The sequence below is a fragment of the Macaca nemestrina genome, chromosome 3 (genome assembly GCF_043159975.1).
Source record: "Macaca nemestrina isolate mMacNem1 chromosome 3, mMacNem.hap1, whole genome shotgun sequence".
Classification (NCBI taxonomy): Eukaryota; Metazoa; Chordata; class Mammalia; order Primates; family Cercopithecidae; genus Macaca; species Macaca nemestrina.
In genome coordinates, this window is record NC_092127.1 from 31,113,864 (window position 1) to 31,137,342 (window position 23,479).

The 23,479-nt window shown below is 37.0% G+C and overlaps 1 protein-coding gene and 1 long non-coding RNA gene across 2 annotated transcripts in view; one reads left to right on the forward strand and one right to left on the reverse strand.

Moving 5' to 3' along the window:
• LOC105488636 (relaxin family peptide receptor 1) overlaps window positions 1-23,479 on the reverse strand; it is a 123,960-nt gene that overhangs the window by 81,187 nt on the left and 19,294 nt on the right.
• LOC105488637 (uncharacterized) overlaps window positions 1-23,479 on the forward strand; it is a 111,264-nt gene that overhangs the window by 27,619 nt on the left and 60,166 nt on the right. The window lies entirely within an intron of this gene.

Below are 23,479 nucleotides of genomic sequence, written 5' to 3' on the forward strand. Positions count from 1 at the left end.
AAGAGAGGGTTTCCGGGCTTTGGGGCAGAACATGATTGATTTTGTACCGAGGCTTGAGGAGGCGGTGATTGATTTACATAAAGCCCAGGGGACTGGTTTCACCAGGTGTGTCATTTACATAGCCTGCGAAAAGACTGAAAAGACTGGCCCTTGCACCCTAATCTTTTATTATGCAAATGTGGCTTCTACTTGGCTGTCACCAAGACACCTGCACACGTGGCTTTACCTGGCCAGTGCTGTGATACCTACGCACATGGTGATAAGGAAAAGGGAGCAGGAATCGCCAATTGAATGTATCTGGCTTCCAGGTACAGCTGCTGACATTTACATATGAAAGCTTCCAGCTTGCGTATCTGTGCTTGCAGCTTGACTTTTCAGGCTGCTTTCTGTTAGAAAAGAAATGGTTTGGAGCTGCTTTTCATTAAAGGAAAATTCCACCGAGGACTCTTTTACCCTTTCTTTTCTTTTTTCTTTTTTCTTTTTTTTTGAGACAGAGTTTCTCTTGTTGCCCAGGATGGAGTGCCATGGCACAATCTTGGCTCACTGCAACCTCCGTCTCCCGGGTTCAAGTGATTCTTCTGCCTCAGCCTCCTGAGTAGCTGGGATTACAGGCATGCACCACCACGCCTGGCTAATTTTGTATTTTTAGTAGAGACGGGGTTTCACCATGTTGATCAGGCTGGTCTCGAACTCCTGACCTCAGGTGATCCGCCCATCTCAGCGTCCCAAAGTGCTGGGATTACAGATGTGAGCCTCTGTACCCGGCCTCTTTTACCCTTTCTAACTGCCTAAAATAATTTCTTAATAACTCCTGTATTGTATTAGAGAAAGAAGCAGTCATAGAGGATAACAGGAAAGCAGGTGCCATGTGATCATTTCTATATTGGATAGTTGTTAAGTGTAAGGCCCTGTACAAGATTTTATGCATGCATCATTGAATGAAACAGAGTTCCTGCCCTAGGGGAGGTTACCATCTCCCAGGGAGGATACACTGAATAAGTTAATAAATAATTACAATTCATGGAGAGGTCCAAAAAGAAAGAAAACAGGTGACGTAATGGAAAATAACTATGTGCTGGTGCTTTGTACAAGGGGTAGTTAGAGGGAGGCCTCTGTAAAATGGTGCCATGTAAGCTGAGATCTGGAGGAAGAAAAGGAAATGACCCATGAGAGTAGGGGAGGTAGTAGTGGGAAAGTGGTGGTGGTAGTTAAAGTGGTGAGGAAGAGGCTTCAGGCTGAGGATTAGGGAACTCTGGGAAGGCTGTGGTGATGGAGCCCAGCGAGCAGGGGACAAGTGACATGAGCTGAGGTTGATGAGGTAGAGAAGTATCCTTGGGCAAAGGGAAGAAGTTTGGGTTTTATTTAAAATGCAAAGGGGAATCAAGGAAGGATTTGAAGCCAAGGGGCCACTTAGTAAACAGGTATGTTTTGTTTACATAATTCTGGCTACTGGGGTAGAGTGCCATTGGGTAGGAGACTTGAGGGGAGGGTAAGAGGGAAAGCTGGGCTGCTGATTAGGAAACTTTGCAGTGCTCCAGGTAACAGACAAATGAGGCTTAGTCTAGAATGGTGCCAGTGGAGAGGAGAGAAGTGAACATATTTTACGTGTAATTTAGGGGTAGAATGGAAATGGACAGAATCTTCTGAACTGGCTTGACCAGCTGGAAGCATGGCAGTGCCACTACTGAGACTCTCTGGGGGAACCATAGGGTGCAAGAATAAAGATAGCTCATTTGCCTTTATTTCCATCCTTACCCAAGAGCTTCACCATGTGAGTTTTCTAACTCAGCTCAACACTTTCTCACTCACTTCAACACTTTAAAACCCCTTCTTCAATCCAGAAGTCCCATTCTGGTTTTTTATACCTTCCCCGATTCCTGGAACTCCTCCTCCATCACTACCATTCCCTCTCATCACCATCACTTCCTCCTGAAATTTGTGCTCCAGCCTTGTTGGAATTCCTGACTCAGACTTTATTGGCTTGAATTGAGGTGAGATTCTAATCCTATTAGATAAATATTCTTTTACTTCATTTTTTGAAGAAAAATTAGTCATTATTTGCAATTGTGTTTCTAGGAAAGAATGTGTTTGAGTGCCCAAGCTAATTTAAAGGTTAAAGTTTTGAAATATTATCTGCTTTGCTATATTTATACCCCTACAAATAAACATTTAATAGAATGAAGAGGACTATAAGAACTTCAAAACTATCAATACTTCAAAAAGCAGTCCACTTTAACTTCTTTGCACCAGACACACTCATCTACACTAACAATCAATTAATTAAATTTCATCACATATTGGTTGTCCAATTGTTTCAAGTGTTTTAATCTTATGTCCCCCCACCCACACACACTCAAAAGAACACTCATTGTAAACAAAGCCCATGTCATTGTTTGTATCTCTGGTTAGGGATGCTGAAAATTGTTGAATAGTAAAATTAGAGGAGACAAACTTAAGAAGTAAAAATTGTTCCATAAACAACTGAAAGGTATGAATATTTGATAACATTTTACATAATCATCCTATTCTGACTTTGAAGGGCAACCATGCCATTTTAAAAAGTAGACTTTATTTTTTATAGCTATTAGGTTCACAGCAAAATAGAGTAAAAGGTACAGAGAGTGCCCATGTATTCCCTGCCTCGTGCACCTCCACCATCAACACTCTCCCCAGTCAGTCCAGAGTGGTGCATTTGTTGCAGTTGATGAACCTACATTGACACATCATTGTCACCCAAAGTCCATAGTTTACATTGGAGTTCACTCTTGATGTTGTACATTCTATGGGTTTGGACAAATGTATAATGACACGTATCCACCATTATAGTATCATACAGAGTAGTTTCATTGCTCTAAACGTCCTCTGGTAACCACTGAACTTTTTACTATCTCCATAGTTCTTCTTTTTCCAGAATGGTATGTCATTGGAATCATGCAGTATGTAGCCTCTTCAAACTGGCTTCTCACACTTAGTAACATATATTCATCCACTCACTTACTGAAAGACATCTTGGTTGCTTCTAAGTTTTGGCAATTATAAATAAGCTGCTATAAACATCTGTGTGCAGGTTTTTGTGTCGGCCACATATTAACTATAACACTTTAAAATCTGAGATTTATATAATTTCAAAGATTTCTGTAGACTCCCAGTACAGTTATGTTCTTATTATCCTTACCAAGTTTGTAAATCTTTGGAACTTTCTAGAATGCTCATAATTATGAAGAAATAAGAATAGAATAGTTTGAAAAATCATTAAGAGCTTATTATGTAAAAATGTATTGGGGGTCAATGATCAAAGCATGAAAAAAATAAAAGTGACTACTTATTTTGTGAAGTATGGTGAGACTTCTTAATAACAGGGCAATTAACATTCTCATAGAGAAGCAATCCATCTATGACAGGCTTTGACTGTATGTAGTCATTTCAGAGCACATAGTTTGATGAAGCACATAGTCAAATCTATATAATAATGAGTTGTGCTATAAATAATGTTCTCACTTGTGAAATTATTCAAAATTAATCTTTTTTCAACCAATTGTTTAAAACAAAGTCAAAAAAAGGGATTTGCATGCCAAAGGCCATTACTGGCAGAACATCACATATTTCAGAGATCTCAAGCATACATATAAATAAACCAATCTGTGTTGAGACTAACTTTTTATATCTTTATTAATTTTTAAAGAACACTTTAAACACCAAGATTTTAAGAAGAATTCTTTGATGAATTGTCAGATACTTTGAAGATGTTTTAAGTGGCCATACCTGCTTGTGTTTTCATGAAGCTCTTTTGAATATTCTTCTCCACATAACTTCTTTTCTGAATATTATCCTTTTATGTCCTGTCTTTAAAATTTATATTTAGTGGTAGATATAGCTCCTCAATGATTGTATCATGAAATTAGTTCTACATTTTCATAACATTATGATTCAACAGCTATATCAGGAATCTTAAATATTTTTAAGTGATATTTTAAAAGTAACTTTTGGGCCAGGTGTGGTGGCTTATGCCTGTAAGCCCAGCACTGTGCGAGGTCGAGGCGGGCAGATATCTGAGGTCAGGAGTTGGAGACCAGCCTGGCCAACGTGGTGAAACCCCGTCTCTACTAAAAATGCAAAAAGTTAGCCAGGTTGGTGGCGGGCGCCTGTAATCCCAGCTACTCGGGAGGCTGAGGCAGGAGAATCACTTGAACCCAGAAGGTGGAGGTTGTAGTGAGCCGAGATTGCACCACTGCACTCCAGCCTTGGCAACAAGAGTGAAACTGTCTCAAAAAAAAAAAAAAAAAAAAAACTTAAAAATATTGAGATAATCTCAAACTGAGAAGTTGCAAGTATCGGATAAAGAACATTTCCCCACCACCCCACCATTTCAGAGTAAGTTTTTGACCTGATGCTCCGGCACCCTTAAATACTTTAGTGTTTCCTACAAACAAGAACATTTTCCTATGTAAATAGAACCATTAAAATCAGGAATTTAACATGGAGTTGTTACTACCACTTAAACTTCAGAACCCATTAACATTTATATATTGCCCCCACAAAATGTCCTTTATAGTAAAAGGATCTGGTTTGGAATCACTCCTTGCATTTAATTGTCACATTTCTTTAGCCTGTTTTCATTTTCATGGCCTTGATACTTGAAAAACGCGACAATTATTTTGTAGAATGTTCCTGAATTTGGGTTGTCTGATGTCCATCATAATTAGATTCAGGTTATGCATCTTTGGCATGAAATTAACACAAGTGATGCCCATTTCAACCTGTCAGGTAGTACAAGATGTTCATTTTTTCCATTAGTGATTTCACCCAAATTCCTTTGTAATTAATACACATTTTGTAGAGGGGTACTTTCAAACTGCAAAAATACCTTTCCTCATCAAAATGTTAATTTATTCATTTACTTATTTCTATCAGGTAGACTTATGGCTTCCTATTTTGTTCAATGGGTTACAATCTGTTGATTATTATTATGTATTCTGATGTGCGAGTTGTCTCGAATTGGACCAGTAGGAACTCTTTTAACCTAGCTTTGGTGTCTTTGTAATACTTATGCATCATTTTTTGAGCACTTCCTTGCTTTCTGGCACTACAAGATGTTTCAGGATCATCTTGCATTTTCCCTGCTATAGCCCTGTAACCAGCCATTTCTCTAAGGAGCTCTGGGTCCTCTCTGGGTAGCATGGTATTTAGAAGCCAAGATGTAGATTCAAGGTAAGCTCATTGATAGTGGGGTATCACTGCCACCAGGTCTCTTTAGTGGACAGACTAGGAAATATATGTATGGTTATTCATACATACACACATTTCCATCTATATTAATTTTTCTGTGTTTCTAGATACTGAAAACTATGAGTTCATGTCCAGTTCCTATCCAACACTACAGGCTCAGTCTCATTTTCTCCCTTTGCATATCGGTTACTCCCTTTCCTGACAATGAGAAGCCTGCTTTCTATTAACTTAATATATTTATTATCTTGACAGATCCTCTTTCCTGCATGGATGCTCTCCTTGCCTTACTCACTGCAGACTCTCACTTACATAAGCACTCTCCCCACCCTGTTTAGGACCAGGCACCAGCCCCCTCTAAGGATGCCCTTCTCACCCCAGTGGAACTCCTCTCTGGACCACTACTCTATCACACTCAACACAGAAAAATACCTTCTTCTGATCCACCAAATGACTTTAGAACTCAGTTGTTTGGGAACAGAAGTAGAAAGGCGAAGGGCCAGTAAGTGATGTTTATAGGGAAACTTTGTGAAAGTCTAAAACAAAAAGCATTTCCTTTTTAGCATGGAACCATATCCTTAAGAATAGCAATAATTCACAGTGCAATAACACAAATCAATAGAAAAAATGCTATTGAGTCCCTCTGGAAAAGTATGCCCAAAGAGTGACAGAAGTAATAGTTCCTAGAAGAGCAAGTAAACATGCTCTTGTTGTGTAACCCAGTGATCCATCTGCCCTGAATGCTGTTTTTGTCCTGAACCAGCCTAAATATTTCAGTGGTTGACAGTTTTTAAGCGGTTGACAATTTTGAGAGGGTGACAGACAACAGAGTTTATATTTCAGTGCAAATTATCTTAACTATCCTTTTTAGACTGACAGTTGTCATGAAGTCTCTCTGGCTTGGAGGATGAAAGGGATTCAGCTTTTCCAGCACTGTTTCCAGCCTCCCTGGCTGCCACTGTTCTTAAGGTTTGGTTCTGCCCTCAGCTCCTGTATCTTTTATTTATTTCTCATGCAAAGTAATTCAGTCTTCTTCCAAATATGTGTATAACCAGAGGTAGGTGCTTAGATCTGCTTAAAAGGCAGTAGGGATTATATATAACAATTTAAAAATGTCCCCCACCCCTGTACTCTGGTAGCTTTTCCAAAATATCTCTACATGTGGAACTGTCAGGATATGGGGTAAAATATGAAAATACGTTGTTATTGGAATGTGAACGATCAACATTTGCAACGAATAGGGTCCTTCAGGTATGACTGGAATGCCAACTTTTGAATAGTTTAGTGTTGGAATTGTCATATTTATGACTCCTAAAGGCTGTAAATTAGGTAGCCCAATAACAAAATTTCTAAGATCAGACCTTACATTGTTTTTTTTAAAGTAATTGTGCTGTTATAATGTTATATTATATAATTATGTTATAACATTATATAATTATAATGTTATATAATTATGTTATAACATTATATAACATATAATATATAAATATAATATAACATAATTATATAATTATTATATAATGTTATAATCATATAATTATACTTATATGTTATAATTTATAATGTTATACCATAATTATGTAATTATATAATTATAGTATAACATTATGTTATATGTAATATGTTGTATGTTATATGTTATATATGACACATATAACATGTTATAGCATATATAGCATATATAACATATATAACATAACATACATTTGTATATGACATATTATATTGTTATAACATTATAACAATATGTTATAATGTATATACTATATAACATAACATATAACATTATATATACATAACATTATATAATATAATGTTATAATGGCTACAATGTCACTAGGTAATAGGAATTTTTTGGCTCCATTGTAATCTTATGGGACTGCTGTCATATACAGGGTCTGTTCCATTGCTAACTGAAATGTTCTATGACTGTATGTTACAACTCTGTAAGTTGTAGAATACTTATAATAATGCAAATGATTTATTGTTCATAGAAATGCAGATTATGTGTGACAGATAGATACAGATTGTCAGATACATTGATTATTGCCCCATAGATTATTGGTCTCTTTTGCATGTGTTAATCAGATTTATTTCAGTATTCCTGTTGGCGTGTGTGTGTGTGTGTGTGTGTGTGTGTGTGTGTGCGCTGAATTCTCCTTTGAGTTATTTGCAACACCTTACTGGTTCTCTCATTAGCAAATGAATTAAAGTCTTTGAGGTCTCTGAGACATTTTTATTTTATATTTATATGAATATCATTATGTTACCTTCTCTTCCTTCTCCTTTCACTTCTACTTCTTTTTAAATTATCTTTTAACAGGTGTGAGGACCCACTCAGAATCCCAGGGCTGGTACAAAGACTATTTTAAGGTGAAGACATTTGAGAATCAACAGATGCCAGATGCAGAAAGAAGCTTTCTCAGAGCTTCCTTTATCTGACTAAAATCTGAAACTTCTGGGAAATAATCCTTCCCTAAATTCCCTCTTTTGGGTGAGTCTGCTCCCAGGAGAGAGACCAACAGTAAACCTGTCATACATCCCTTCCCTGGGGAAATTCATATCCTTAAAGGATGGATAGGCTACATGAACCTGCCTAAACAAACATCATCACAAACTTTATCTCCTGTTTTTTCTTCTAAAAATCCCTTTGTCCTTCCTAAAGAAATGATTTTCTTCCCATGGAAGCCTTTTCTTCCTCTCCCTTTCCCCTACTTAGTTAGGAAAATTAGCCTCTAACTTTAACCGTTTGGCAAGCTGGCTATTACTTTAGTTAGCTGCCATATGCATACAAATCAGCCTCTTGTTGGTTTAATTTGCAGGTTCCCAGTCCTTGAACATAAGGGTAAAGAAAAAGTGTTTCCTCTGGGACACAGATCTAACTTGAACACAGAGGATCTGTACTTTAGCATCAATTGCCCCGGAGGGGTGTGCACTCAGGGTTCCTTTAACAAAAGCTTCAGGTGGAATCATCCCAGTTATAGAAAACTCAAGATATATATCCTGGCAAAAAAAAATTGCTGGCTTAAAAGTAACCTCAGCTTGTTTGAGATTAAACTCTTGTTGATCTGTTATGATAAAATTCTCCCCTTAATAAATATGTGTATTTTAAACGGTGATACATTTTAGAATATAGAGATAAAATTAATCAAACATATAGTATTGGCATTACATTTTAATGTGGGAATAATCTGTGCTTATTGGGGGGTTGGAGTTTTTTTTATGATTAAGAGAATTAGGCAATTAAGGAATAACAGATGAACTTACTAATTTCAACTTAAAACAGGTAATTAGGTTCAAACTTGTGATTTTATGTCATAAGAGAATTTAAGTGTGTAAGCAGCACTGGATTATTTAAGATAACTTGACATTTACTATATTTAAAATATGTTTTATTGGATTTTCTAAAGTTTTTAAGCACGCATTTAAAATACAGGTTGAGGCCGGGTGCAGTGGCTCACGCCTTTAATCCCAGCACTTTGGGAGGCTGATGCAGGTGGATCACTTGAGGTCAGGAGTTCGAGACCAGCCTGGCCAACATGGTAAAACCCTGTCTCTACTAATAATACAAAAATTAGCCGAGCATGGTAGCACATGCCTATAATCCTGGCTACTCAGGAGACTGAGGCACAAGAATCACTTGAACCCGGGAGGTGGAGCTTGCAGTGAGACAAGATCACACCAATGCACTCCAGTCTGGGTGACAGAGTGAGACTCTGTCCAAAAAAAAAAAAAAAAAAAAAAAAATACAGGTTGTGTACTTCTTATTCAAAATGCTTGGGAACCTAAGAGTTTTAGATTTCAGATTTTCTTAGCTTTTGGAATATTTGCAATGACATTCTCAGATATTTTGGAAATGAAACCCAAATCTAAACACAGAATTTATTTGTTTCATATATACTTTATACATATGACCTGAAAGTAAGTTTATACAATATTAAAATGATTTTATGCATGAAACAGTTTTGACTGCATTTTGGCTGCAACCAATTACATTAGGTCAGGTATGGAATTTTCCACTGTGACATCTTGTCAGTGCTCAAGAAGTTTCAGAGTTCAAAACATTTCGGATTTCAAAATTTCAGATTAGGGATACTCAACTTGTATTTAGAATAAAATTAATCGTTACATTTAAGATGCTGTTTAAAACAGTTCATTATACTTTGTCTTGAATGAGACTGGTTAAAAGTTCAATTTTTTCAACTCGAGTTAAACATTTATAATCTAAAAAGTGAAGGAGATTGGTTTTATTTTACAAGATTTATAAGTAGAAAATAGGTTTGTAAATTGAAGTTAAAGGTTGAAGGGAAACATGGTTTTTGAATTTGTTTTTTGAATTTGTTTCTATAATAAAAGCATATAATTTTAAACCCAAGTATAATAGACACTGTTGGTTTGTTGATTCAACAGTGATTCCCAAAACCTTCTCTCTTGTTGTCCGTCCATTAAAGTGGTTGGAAAGCAAAATACTTTCTTCCCCAGCTGGCCGGCTTCTCGTTGTCTGAGGGGCACAGTTCCGGCCAGTGAGACATGGGCAGACATCTGCTGAGGAAGTCCTGGAGGTGCTAGCTTTCTTGATACAAGAGATGGATGGGGCTGTTGTCTTCCACCTTCTTTCTGCCTTGAACATGATGGGATGATTGTGTGAAACTGTAGCAACGGTTTTGCATCTATGAGGCAACACATATGCTGGCAAGACCAAGAAAATTCACAGATACCTACAAAATGCCAACCCTGGAATCATCAGGCTACTCGGACTCCTCTTTAGGTGAGAAAAACAAACCCTTCTTTGTTTAGGCCACGCCGGGTCAGGTTTTCCTTCGTTGCCAGAAAATACATCAAGAAACTCAGGAAACTCCAAAGTGTTCTTTCTGCAGAGCCATTCCAGATGTGAAAAAGCTCATGTTGGCAATTTACTTGAAAGGGTGATTGAAGGAGTAAGTGAAAGACTGATGGGGCTTGTAGGGACAGCAGTAGAAGGAGTCCAAGCTCTCTGAGCCTCAGGTATGAACTGCCATACAAATTCCTTCAGCGTTGGTGGGGTGAGTGGTCCCTGTTGGGCTAATTGGGAAAAAAAATCATCCCTGAACTATTAAATCTTTCTCTGGGACTCAGTCTACTGGAAGCCCCAAGAGAAATGTCTGGGAAGTAAAAAGATGGCTTAAGGTGTGGAGATATTGTTGGGACTGATATGTAGACAATACTTTATGTGATGTGCTCAGTGGAATAGGATGGTCTCAGGCAGCCTGCCAGCTTCATTACCTACAGCTACCTGGGTTAGTTACATCCATGCAGCTGAAGGAGAAAAAGCCAGAGGAAAGCTTTCATCCTTTTTCTTCCTGTTAAGTATTTCATAGTTCTGAGGTTTCTCTGACCCGAGGTTAGTTTGATTTCACTTATCAAGCTTATGGAAATTCACTAATATCAGTGCAACAGTCAGAAATACTTAACAGAAAAATTATTGTAGAATTGTGTAAAGATACCAATTTGCCATTGAAAAGACAACTGCAATTCTATGAAGAATTTCTACCTTCCTAGTTTGCATGATACCATCTTGTGCTTCACATTAAAGTAGAAAAAAGTAGCTTTTCTTTTTGTTGTAAATACATCAACCATAAAATTATAATTCACAGCCGCTTGTCTTAATATTGGATACGTAATGGGTATATGAATTTTTTTTAAAAGCATATCTATTACTAGTATAGGGGAAAAAAGCTTAGTATTGGGAATCAATGCAGTGGGGCAGGGAGGTCTAGCCTTCATTTGTCACCTTTCTAGATCTGTGACCTTCAGTAAATTTTTTGAGCTTAAGTTTCATCATCTGGAAAATAAGTGGTTATATTAATCTAATGGTATTAAACATAGTTGAATAAAATTAGGGTTTCAGGAAGGTACATCAGTTTTTACAAGTCTTCGACTAGAATTTTATTTTTGTTTTTATTTTTTGGGGGATAGGGTCTTGCTGTTGTCCAGGCTGGAGTGCAGTCGCATGATCATAGCTCACTGCAGCCTCTAACTCCTGGCCTTAAGCAATCCTCCTGCCTCGTCCTCCCAAAGTGCTGGGATTACAGGCCATAGCCACTGTGCCCAGCCAGAATCTTATTTTTCAAAATACATTTTAAACTAAAAAATGGATAGTAAAGGCATATATAACTTTGTTAAATATGTAAAAATTTTAACACAGTGTAAATAGTCAACATTTTAACTTATGCAACCAGATTAACCTTTTTTTGTAAACACAGATCTTGAATAACCATCTTTCCAGCTTTGTTTAAATGAAGAGTGAGATTTCAAAATCTGTTGAGGTTAATATTATGACAGCTGTCACTTAAAATTTTTGTGTTCATATTTGGTTGCATGATTATTATTGATTGGTTCTATAATAAATATATTTTGTGAATGTATTGAGAAGTTTTAAAAATACTGATCACTTAGCTTGCTTCTTCAATTATACTCTTTCATGTCTACAGCTTTTCTGTACCCAAAAGCTATTTTTTCTATACATGACCAGCAGCAACCTCGTCTAGAATTCATATCAATTCAGGATTTCTCAGGCCTTCAAAATCTATGTTCAGTTTTGATAATCAAATGTATTTTATACCACTTCCCTAAGGTTTTGATGTATTTCTCATAGGGGTGAATATATATCTTGCTTAAGACTATATAACTTTTGTGGCTCCCTACCAACCAAGAAAATTTGGTTCAGCTTTATTTTTTTGTAGTTATTAAGAATGAGAAATAGTTTTCCCAAACATAAACTTATATTAAAATATTGAATGTGCTATGCCAAACCACACGTGCCCTACTCTACCCATTGCCCCATTCCAATGGAGGCTACTCTTTACTGAGATTCTCTGTTTAGACGACTCTGTCTTGTTTGCCCATGAATAAGGAAGGCTCAATGATTTCTTGATATGAAGCCTAATTGGAGGAAGCAACTACTTTCCACTCTTTCTGTGTTCCTCCTGGTTGTGTGTGCATTTGCAAATGTATGCACCAAGCATTAGAGCACACAGAATGAGGACACCAATGAGGAAGGTGGTGGCTTCATTTGAATAATTTTTCCTGCTTATTTTAAAATTAAACTTATTTACTGCTAAAGGTGAGATCCAGTTCCTTTCTCAGATCAAGAACAAATAGGTGAGATAGAAAAGTTTAAGAAAATGGGATGTGATGCAGATTTCAGTAGGCTCACCTTACAGGAAAAATGTGTGGCTTAGGAGTGGATGCATTTCTCAAGATGTTTTGAAGGCTTTCTGATCAAATCAATAAAGTATTTAATATATCTGAATATATCTATGCACTAGGAGTTTGTAAGGCACTGGGATTAGGACATTCATACTTTTAACAGAGATTGGGTAGCAAAAGAAACTGAGGATGGAATTGAAACACCTAGTGGAGCTCCAGTGCAGCAGTGGACAGTCAGTGAAGGTGACTCCATGACAATGATGAGGCATTTGGCTCTTTCAGCATGGATTAACTTAACACTTAATGTGGATACAAATGTATCTTGCTGCTAGTGGTACTTAAAATTAGACTTTTTGAATTACAGTTTTTAATTTGAATATTCTCATTTCATGTAAAAACCATTCACAGGCTGGGCACAGTGGCTTATGCCTGTAAGCCCAGCTTTGGGAGTCTGAGGCTGGAGGATTCCTTGGAGTCCAGGAATTTGAGGCTGCAGTAAGCTCTGATGGTCACCACTGCACTACTGCCCTCCAGCCTAGGTGACAGAGGAGACCCTGGCTCCAAACAAACAAACACACTCATACTTTAAGGAATTTATCAATTAATTAAAAAATTTTCTAACTGAAAAACTACTCCAACTTAGGTGACAGAAGACACCCTGTCTCTAAACAAACAAACAAACTCATACTTTAAGGAATTTATCAATTAACTAAAAAAATTTCTTCACTGAAAAACTACTCCAACACATACAAACCTAAATTATTAGTTCAAAATTTGAGAGCAACTTGGAAACATTCTTAAACATTTAAATCCCAACAGCAGAAACATTTAAAAATTATTTACTTTAAAAATTGATACATACATATTATAATACAGTAATTATACATATTTTGGGGATACAATTTGATTTTTCCATATATCTCTATGTTGTATAATGATGCAATTAGGGTAGTTAGTTTATCTATCATCTCATGCATTTATCATTTCTTTGTGGTGAGAACATTTAAAAGCCTCTCTTCCAGCTATTTCATCATATATAATAATTTACCTTTAACCACAGTCACTCTACTGTGTAATAGAACACTGTAATTTATTCCTCCTATGTAATTGTAACTTTGTATCCTTTGACCAACCTCTTCCCATCCTTCTCTCTGCTCTGGTCACCACTGTTCTACTCTGTGTCTAGGATACTATGATATCACCTTTTATAAAAGGATTGCTGGATCATATGGCAGTTTTATTTTTAATGTTTTGAGGAATCTCCATATTGTTTTCCATAATGGCTGTACTAATTTCCTACCAGCAGTGTGGAAGGGTTCCCATTTCTCCACATCCTTGCCAATACTTGTTTTCTTTTTTGATAATAGCCATTCTAACTGGAGTGAGGTGGTATCTCATTGTGGTTTAATTTGCATTTCCCTGATGATTAGTGATGTTGAGCATTTTTTCATATATCTGTTGGCCAGTTGTAGGTTTTTATTTGAGAAACGTCCATTAAGGTCTTTTGTCCATTTTTCAATTGTGTTTTTTTTTTCTGTTAATTTTCTTATGTATTTTGGATATCAACTCCTTGTCAAATGTACAGTTTGCAAATATTTTCTCCCTTTCTGCAGGTTGTCTTTTCACTCTGTTAATTTCCTTTGCTGTGCAAAACTTTTTCAGTTTGATATAATCCATTTGTCTATTTTTGCTTTTGTTGCCTATATTTATGAGGTGTTATTTAAAAAATGGTTGCCAAGCCCAATGTGGTGAAGTATTCCCCTTATGTTTTCTTCTAGCAGTTTCATAGGTTTGCGTCTTACATTTAAGTCTTGAATTCATTTTGAGTTGTTTTTTGTATATTGCAAGAGCGAGGGTTGTAATCTCATTCTTCTACATGTGGATATTTTATTTTCCCAGAATCATTTATTGAAGAGACTGTATTTTCTCCAATGTGTGGTCTCGGCACCTTTGTCAAAACTCAGAAACATTTTAAATGAAGCATTTAAATCTTCTTTTCCTTCTGAAAATTCTTTTTCTAAGGATGAATCATTCCCCTATGACTACAAAATTGTGCGCATTGTCTGCATTTCATGGGGTCTGTGTGAGTGGCGCACAGAGGAGGAAAAAGTGCTGTAACCTGTGCGCGGCTATTGCACCTTTCTCTTTGACATTATTTGGTTCCCAATGTAATTCGAAGACCAAAGCCAGAGAGCAAGTACAGTGAAATATTTTTATAATGTGCTTTTGAGAAAATTGCACCCTTTCATACAGTAAGGTGACTATGCTATGGCCAGTTATCATTTTTGGGGGGACACATAGTTTGACCTGAGTTATAGTCAAATCATAAATTCCTGTCTCAGAGCTAAAACCTTAAGGGTTTCAGTAAACATTTCTTGGGAACTAAGTTCTTAGTGACTTATCATTGAATGGAATAAACTAAGCTTTTTACTCTTACAGATTCTGACAGAAATGCAAAAACACAGTTTGTGTCTAGGGAACTCAAGTAAACAACAACTCAGTAACACTATAACCCTCATTCTGTAACAACATTAAATGTTAATATGGAAAATGTTAACATCATTGCTCTGAAATCAGTGCAGTCAGTTTTGTTTACTTACATCTAAAATAAAGTAATAGGTTGTAATTGATACATTTAATTAAAATATTTTCCGCCAAGCATCAGATTTACTTTATTTTCTTAAAATAAAGTATTGTGTATATTGGAGCTTTACAACATGATATTATGAGATACATATAGCTAGTAACATGGTTACAATAGTGAATCAGATTAAAATATCTATCATTTCTAATTAAAATATTTATAGTATTTCTGTACAGCTATGACTTTTTCAAGCACTAAGAGTTTAATTGTACTCTATAACTTATTTCCAGCATTTGAAATCCTCTTACAATCTATGAAAAATATTCAATATACGTATTTTTTTTTACATCATTGCCCCCAGTCTCAAAGTGTATAAATAATTTGCAAAAATGCCTTGTTAGGAAGTAAAATTAAACAACAAAACACAAAAGAAAACCAAAAAGGAAACCATACACAAAGACAAACTTTCCCTATATTCAATTCTTTTTTTTTTTTTTTTGAAAGAATCTCACTCTGTTGTGCAGGCTGGAGTGCAGTGGTGTGATCTCAGCTCACTGCAACTTCCACCTCCTGGGTTCAAACGATTCTCATGCCTCAACCTCCCGAGTAGGTGGGATTACAGGTGCACACCACCATGCTCGGCTAATTTTTGTATTTTTAGTAGAGATGGGTTTTCACCATTTTGCCCAGGCTGGTCTTGAACTCCTGGATTCCAGCGATCCACCCGCCTCAGCCTCCCAAAGTGCTGGCATTACAGGTGTGAGGGTCCGTGCCCAGGCTGATTCATTTATTTTTAAAGATAATTTTTATCTTCAATCAGGTCTATCAATAATGATTTCAGATATCCAGAAACAAATTAAACTATGATTATAAATAGAGGATTTAAAAATAAATTATATGGTATAATTACAGAACTATAAATTCATAGCACAGGTATATACAGTTCAACAATTTGAAAAATGAAGTAGCTCTATATCCACTGATATAATAAGTTGTTTAAGGCATATCACTAAGTTACAGAAAGTATGTTGAATAATCTATATAGTTTGCTCTTATTTGTATAAGATAAAAGACACATATGCTAATGTTTATAAACTTATGGTATGTTAACACAAAACTGCCAACAGTGGTAGTCTTTGGGAAGTGGACCAAAAATGGCAGAAGAAAGTGGGGATTTTACCTTTCAGTTTATATACTTAGGAAAAATTTGACTTGTTTTTAAAAAGTGAGTATTCCTTTAATAATTAAAAAAATCTCTGATGTTATTTACAGATAATGGAAGAGTGTAAAAATATGGTTTCTTAGCTATATATAAAAAATCATTGAATTGTAATATTAGTTTTCTCTGGATATTTTGTAACAAGGTGGGACTAAGCTAGTTGTTCTTAATTGGGGATGATTTTGGACCCGGGGAACATTTGGCAGTGGTTGGAGACATTTTTGATTGTCACAACTTGGGGGTTGCTACTGGCATCTAGTAGGTAGAGTCCAAGGATGCTGCTAAGCATTCCTCAATGTACAGGGCAGTTCCCACAAATATTTATCTGTCCGAAAATGTCAACAGTGTCCAGGATGAAAAATCCCGAACAAAGCATTGGTGAATAATCAGTGGGAAACCATTCAGTGCCATTTTTGGGGCTTAGAAAGTGATATCCCAAAGTATGGCACTTTAGCATACTGAGTACTTGAACTGGAGGACATTGGAAGGGGCTCAGAAGTAAAGTCTCTCTCTGACCTTCTCCTGCCCTTCTTTCTCCTATCCCCCTTCCTCCTCCAAGGCAGGCCATAGAAACTAGAATCCCTTTCCCCCCAAATCAGCCATAAAACCTAGAAATATGACTCCAACCTTCCCCTGCCTTTCTGTGTAAGAGCTAGCCATAAAGAAATCCTCTGACTTAACTCGCATGAAAGTAGATAATAAGACCTTCCAGAAGATGGCCTACCTTGTACCTGCACAAATCCTCAAAGTGCATCTCTCCATGGGTCACCCTCCTGTCTCTGCTTCCTTGCTGTTGTTATGGATGAGCTGTCTTTGCCTCTGTCCCATATCAGTCCTTCACCTGAGCTTCCAGTTCCATCCCCTCTCTCCTACTCAGGACACATTTTAGCAACTCTCCCTTTCTCTCTTAAGTATCATCAATGTTTACCTCTTTCCTAGCTTATTCCCTGAAAACATGCTTTGTGTATCCCTTCTTAAAACAGAACAAAACAAAAAATATTTTCTTGATTCAATTATCTGTGCCACTTATATATTGCCATTTCCTATCTCTCCTTTTTAGCAAAACTTGTCAAAAAATTTCCATACTGGTGTCTCTGATATTATTTTTTAAGAGAAAGGATCTTGCTCTATTGTCCAGGCTGAAGTGCAGTGGCATGATCAGAGCTCACTGTAGCCTCAAATCTCTGAACTCAGGTGATCCTCCCACCCCAGCTTCCCAAGTAGCTAGGACTTCAGGAGCATTCCACCACTCCTGGCTATTTTTTAATTTTTATTTTTGTAGAGACAGAGTCTTGCTATGTTGCCTAGGCTGGTCTCAAACTCCTGAGTTCAAGCAATCCTCCTGCCTCAGCCTCCCAATGTGCTGGGAATACAGATGTGAGCCATAGCACCTAGCCATCTTATATAATTTTTGTGTTTAGCTTTACTTTTGAAGTTTTGGAAATCTGTTGAACATAACATTAACCTTTAGTTGTAAATTGGGGTTCCCATGCTGAACAATGCAGTGATACCTTTAGGGCCCTTTGAGGGCATTTTTGTCCTATAAATTTTGTCACAGACTCTTGCCAACTTTTTATAGTTTTCATCACAATTTTCTACCAGCTGTCACTTCTACTATCATTAATTTGTCTGCCTCTGTAGTCTCATTATTCTAATTCCCATTTCTACTTTGTAACTTGAAACTGCTGTGGCCAAAAACACAGCTACTTGGACATGTTAGATTTCTATGTGAAAGAGAGCAAATAAGCTCTGAATGAGGGCCTAAAACAAGACGGGATGTTTTCCCTTTTTTTAATGCCTAGGTTTTGAAATATCAAAGTTTTCGAGGGTCTAGGATAAGTAATTCTCAGATGAGTAAGATGTTGTCATAATCACGAGTTCACATTCAGTAAGCATTTATTGAATAAATGTATCTATTTCCAAATACATAAAGTGTCTGAGGTTTCATATTTATACATTTCTAGCCATGAATTTTGTACTTATACATTTCTAGCATCTGTCTCAAACTATGACAAAACTCTTTTCTTGACTATCCAACTATCACATTTTATTCCTACTTACTGGTGCGATAACAGTCAGTTTTATTGATTTATGCTGGTAGTGCAGCCAAGAAATAAAAATCCTAAATTAAGGGCAGTTGTATTTCTTCTTAACAGCATTTCCATTTCACGCTTATTTCCATGCCTACTGCCTCAACTGTGATTCTGATCTGTATTAGCTCACGTCTAGATAACACATTTTTAATAACTTCCTTTGTGACACTTTAGCCTTATTGTCAAAGTGTCCCCAACTGGTCTCAACATACTTTTCTGTTTTTTTCGAGTGTCCTTATTTTTTAAAATTTTCTTTATATATTTTTTTAAATTTTAATTTTTAAAAATTTTTTTAAAAACTTTAAATTTTCTTTCTTTATTTTTGTAACAAGGTCGCATTCTGTCACCCAGGCTGGAGTAACCAGTGGCATGATCTTGGCTCACTGCAGTCTCGACCACCTGGGCTCAAGCAATCCTCCTATCTCAGTCTTCTGAGTAGCTGGGATTACAGGCACATGGACCACACGTGGCTAAATTTTTATATTTTTTGTAGAGACAGGGTTTCACTATGTTGCCCAGGCTGGTCTTGAACTCCTGGGATCAAGCAATCCATTCACCTTGGCCTCCCAAAGTGCTGGGATTACAGGCATGAGCCACAGTGCCCGGCCTATATTTATTTTTAATTGAGAAGTAAAAGTTGTACATATATATGGTGTACAATGTGGTGTTTTGATATATGTATACACTGTGAAATGATTAAATCAAACCAATTAACATATTCATCATTGTACTTGCTTATCATTTTTTTGTGGTGAGAACATTTAAAATCTACTCTCTTAGCAATTTTCAAGTGTATAACACATTATTACTAACTATAGTCACCATGCTGTACGACAGATCTCTGGGAATTATTTTTTAATTCTTATTTGTTTCAGTCACTTGCTTCGTCCTTCTCTTTGTTGCACCTGTGCACCTGTGCAACAAAGAGAAGTGTAAGAAATCACATTTTTTGGCCAACATCTCTCCACTTTCCCCCAGACCCTGGTACTCACCATTCGTCTCTCTACCTGTATGATTTTGGCTACTTCACATTGTACATATAAGCAGGATCTTGCAGTAGTTGTCTCTCTGTGCCTGACTTATTTCACATAGCATAATGTCCTCTAGGTTCATCCATGTTGTCACAAATGACAGTTTCTTTCTTTTAAAAGGCTGAATAATATTCCATTATGTATATATACCACATTTTCATTATCCATCATCTGTTGATGGACACTTAGGTCCACAACTTAGTTTTAAAACTGAATAGTCCGTTATATTGACTCCTTTCACTTTGGTCAGTAGTTGTTTTTTTTTTTTTTTTCTTCATATTTTTGAGCATTTAATATGTTTTAGGCACCAGGCTAAGCACTTTGAATGCTTTGTTTCACTTTATCTTCATGAAACTCCATTAAATAAGTTCTAATATCATCATGATTTTATAGTTTAGGAAGCTAAAGCATAGAGGAATAAATTGCTTAGAGATCATGGAACCAGTAAGTGGTGGAAATGGGATTCAGATGCAGATCTGTCTGATTCCAGAACACGTGTTCTTAACCAATGGGCCTCTACCAATTCCCGATATAGACTTGCTTATGAATCCTGAAAGGTTATTGATACTTCTACCTCCCTTTTTTGGACTTATGGCAGTGTTCCTGAATATCTTCTTTTTCACCTATTTAGATCTTACCCTCTAAGATCAAGGTCAATTATAGCTTCTAACTTACTTCCTCTATGACCATGTCCATTCTGGGTGGGCTGTCCCTCTTTTGAAATCCTTCGGTGCAAGGAGGAGATGCTGTCTCATCAGAGTATTTTCTGTTTGTGTGGCTCAGGGCATTCTAAGTTATTGTCCCACAAGGTCAGAAACAGACATTATATATGTAAATAGACATACTTCTCAACAGAGATATTGGAGATGGCAGCTTTACAAACTCAGACTCGTGGTTTATTTGGAACAATGATTTCCAATGAAGACAGTGGTTCTAGGTTCTCCTTCATTTATATTTATGAAGTAAATTAAAACAATAAAAAGATGGTTCTCTTGTTAGTTTTTCTCTTTATAGACATTTCTAGAAATAAACAGCTGAACTGATCCAACCTCATGGGAATCTTTATATTCAAATGCCCAAGGTAGGGACAAAATGAACCAAACAGGGCAGAATGCAAAAATATGCACCAAGAATCCTCAGAGGCAGATACTAGTATATTGGTATTCAGTAGAGTTTTGCTTTATTCTTGGATGTGCCATTAAATTGATGGGCAAATTTGGCATGCTACTCTGTCTTACTGGATTTTAGGTTTTCTTCTGTGTCAAAAGAAGGGGCAGTACCAGCTGTTATAATATTATTTGATTCTAGGTGGGAGATGGAGTGTTAATAAAAAATAGTTTGAAATTTCATTCTTCAGGAGGAAATACTAGGGAAAGAGGATAAATGAAGAAAAACTGAGAAAAAATATGAAATGGAATGGACAAGTAGGGAATAAATAAATATAAATACTGCCTGGGAGGGCTCAGGGAAACCGTTAGTTGCCTATCGATTCTCCATTTCCCATTTTCCTGTTAACACAACCCCTATCTTGTTTGTAGGGACACTGTGTTCTGCACATTAGATGAGGTGACTGCCCCAAGCAATAAAGTGACTCCTGTTTCTGGCTTTCCCTGTTTCCTTGGCAGCGAGGTGGGACTGTGTGACCCAATTCTGACCATGAGACCTAAAAACTAGAAATCTTCTTGGGAAATTTTTGGAAAAGCCATTGCTTTCCTGATAATGGGGAGAAAATCCTGCTTTACATCACTCTTCCCCTTCTTCCTGCTTTGAACATGAACTTGATGTCTGGAGCGACAGTAGCCATCTTTCCATCTATTAGGAGTCAATGTAACATAAAAACCAGTGCCTGAAGAATGGAGGAATGGGAAAGGTAGGAAGAACCTAGGAGCCTCAGGGCATAGCTGAATAGCTGCTGCAATGCCAGCAAGCACTTACTTCTAGTGTGTGTGTGTGTGTGTGTTAAACTTTTATTTTAGGTTCAGGGGTACATGTTCAGGTTTGTTATATAAGTAAACTCATGTCATGGGGATTTGTTTTCAGATTATTTTGCCACCCAGTTACTAAACCTAGTACCCAATGGTTATTTTTTCCTGCTCCTCTCCCTCCTCCCACCCTCCACCCTCAAGTAGGCCCCACCCAGTATCTGTAGTTCCCCTCTTTGTGTCCATATGGACTTTGTTTATGTGAAAAAAAAAATTCTTAAATTCTTATTTGTTTAAGTCACTGTTGCTTGGTCCTTCTCTTTGTTGCACCTATGATGCATTTCTAACTGATACAGAAGGACTGATGAAAACAGCAATACAGACTCTCTACTACGGAAAGGAGCAAAAGAACTGAAATTAAGTAAAGGAACCCCGCAATGATTGCCAAAAGCTGAAGGCAAGGTGTGGGGTTTAGGCTTATGGCTTTCGAAATGACTTGGAAAGTTAGCCAGGATAGATAAATGTGATGTTTTTGTTTGAAGACTGGCTGACAACAATTAGAGGAACAAGTGAGATACAAAAGTAGGAAGTCCTGTGAGTCATAATTTTAAAGAAAAATTGATGCAAATCTAAGGAGACACTTTAAAGGGAGACTAGTCCCTGAACATAACATGTAGCTTTCTTTCCTTGCTGTATTTTTACGGTAAGTTTTATAACAGTCTTGGGTTTGCAAAAGGTCTACTTTAGGTATGTACAAGTATGCTTGCATCAGACACACCCGAATTGAAGAATATGCTATGGAACAACTTGTCCATATTCTTCAATTCTCACAATGTCATTGTTTCCTGACTAAAGGAGATTATACAGCTGTGGCCACTGAATGCAATGTGTGATCCTGGACTGGAGGCTGGATTAGAAAAGCATCATTCTGGGTCTGGCGCGGTGACTCACGCCTGTAATCCCAGCACTTTGGGAGGCCAAGGTAGGCAAATCATGAGGTCAGGAGTTCGAGACCAGCCTGGTCAAGGTGGTGAAACCCCATCTCTACAAAAAAAAAAAAAAAACAAAAATAGCCATGGTGGTGCCTGCCTGTAGTCCCAGCCCAGCTACTCGGGAGGCTGAGGCAGAAGAATCGCTTGAACCCGGGAGGTGGAGATTGCAGTGAGCCGAGATCGCGCCACTGCACTCCAGCCTGGGTGACACAGTGAGATTCCATCTCAAAAAAACAAAAACAAAAAAGAAAAGTATCATTCCCCCCACCACCCCTCATAAAGGATGTAATCGAGACGATTGCTGAAATACAGACTTCAGTTAAATAATATTATTTTTCAATGTAATTGTATTTAGTAATTGTATGGGGGCTAAGAGACTGTAACTCTTCGGAGATACATGCTGAAGTGCTTAGTGAAGGGTCATAATGTCTGCCACTGAGTCTCAAATGACTCAGCAAGAAAAAATATGTATCTATGTTTGGTGAGGGAGATAAAGTAAATGGGGAAAAGTGTTAACTATGAGTGAATCCAGGTGAAAGGTGTATGGATGTTCGTTGTACTACTTTTGTAATATTTGTGTATGTTTGACAATTTTCAAAATAAAATGTTTTTAAAAAATAAGTTTAGGAAATATTTTTATCTTTTAGACTTGGAGCTGAAAGGGTTTCCAAGTTTTGAAATTTCCACTATTTTTAGAATATGTGACACCCTCTCTACCTAGAATTTGGGTGTATACTCACACAGTTTTTGAGTAAATATGAAATTACCCTGCACACTGTGTGTGTGTGTGTGTGTGTGTGTGTGTGTGTGTGTGTGCGTGAAGCTCTCTGAGAATTCTGGGTATAAGTCACAAAGACTTATAATTACCAGTAATATTATTTATGAGATATTTAATTCCACTTCTCCTGTGTGTTCATAACTTGGAATCTGTGATTTCTTTCTTCCATCTTTAACCAAAAGGACAATTTCAAAGGCATTTAGAGACTCTGAGAGTTTGACAAGGTTTTTCTGGACATGATGCGTAGTGGGGATCTAACCTTTTGTGGGAAAATAACAAAAAGCATGACTCTGAATGCCATCAAGGGCAGTCCAGGGCAGTGACTGTTGGCTGACTGCTGTCTACAGACTACAGAAAAGTGGCCACTGCTTCTTTTTTTTAGGATTGCTGTGGTGGCTATTATATTGTTAATGACATCTACTTGCCGGTGAGTTTAATTTTAATGCTTT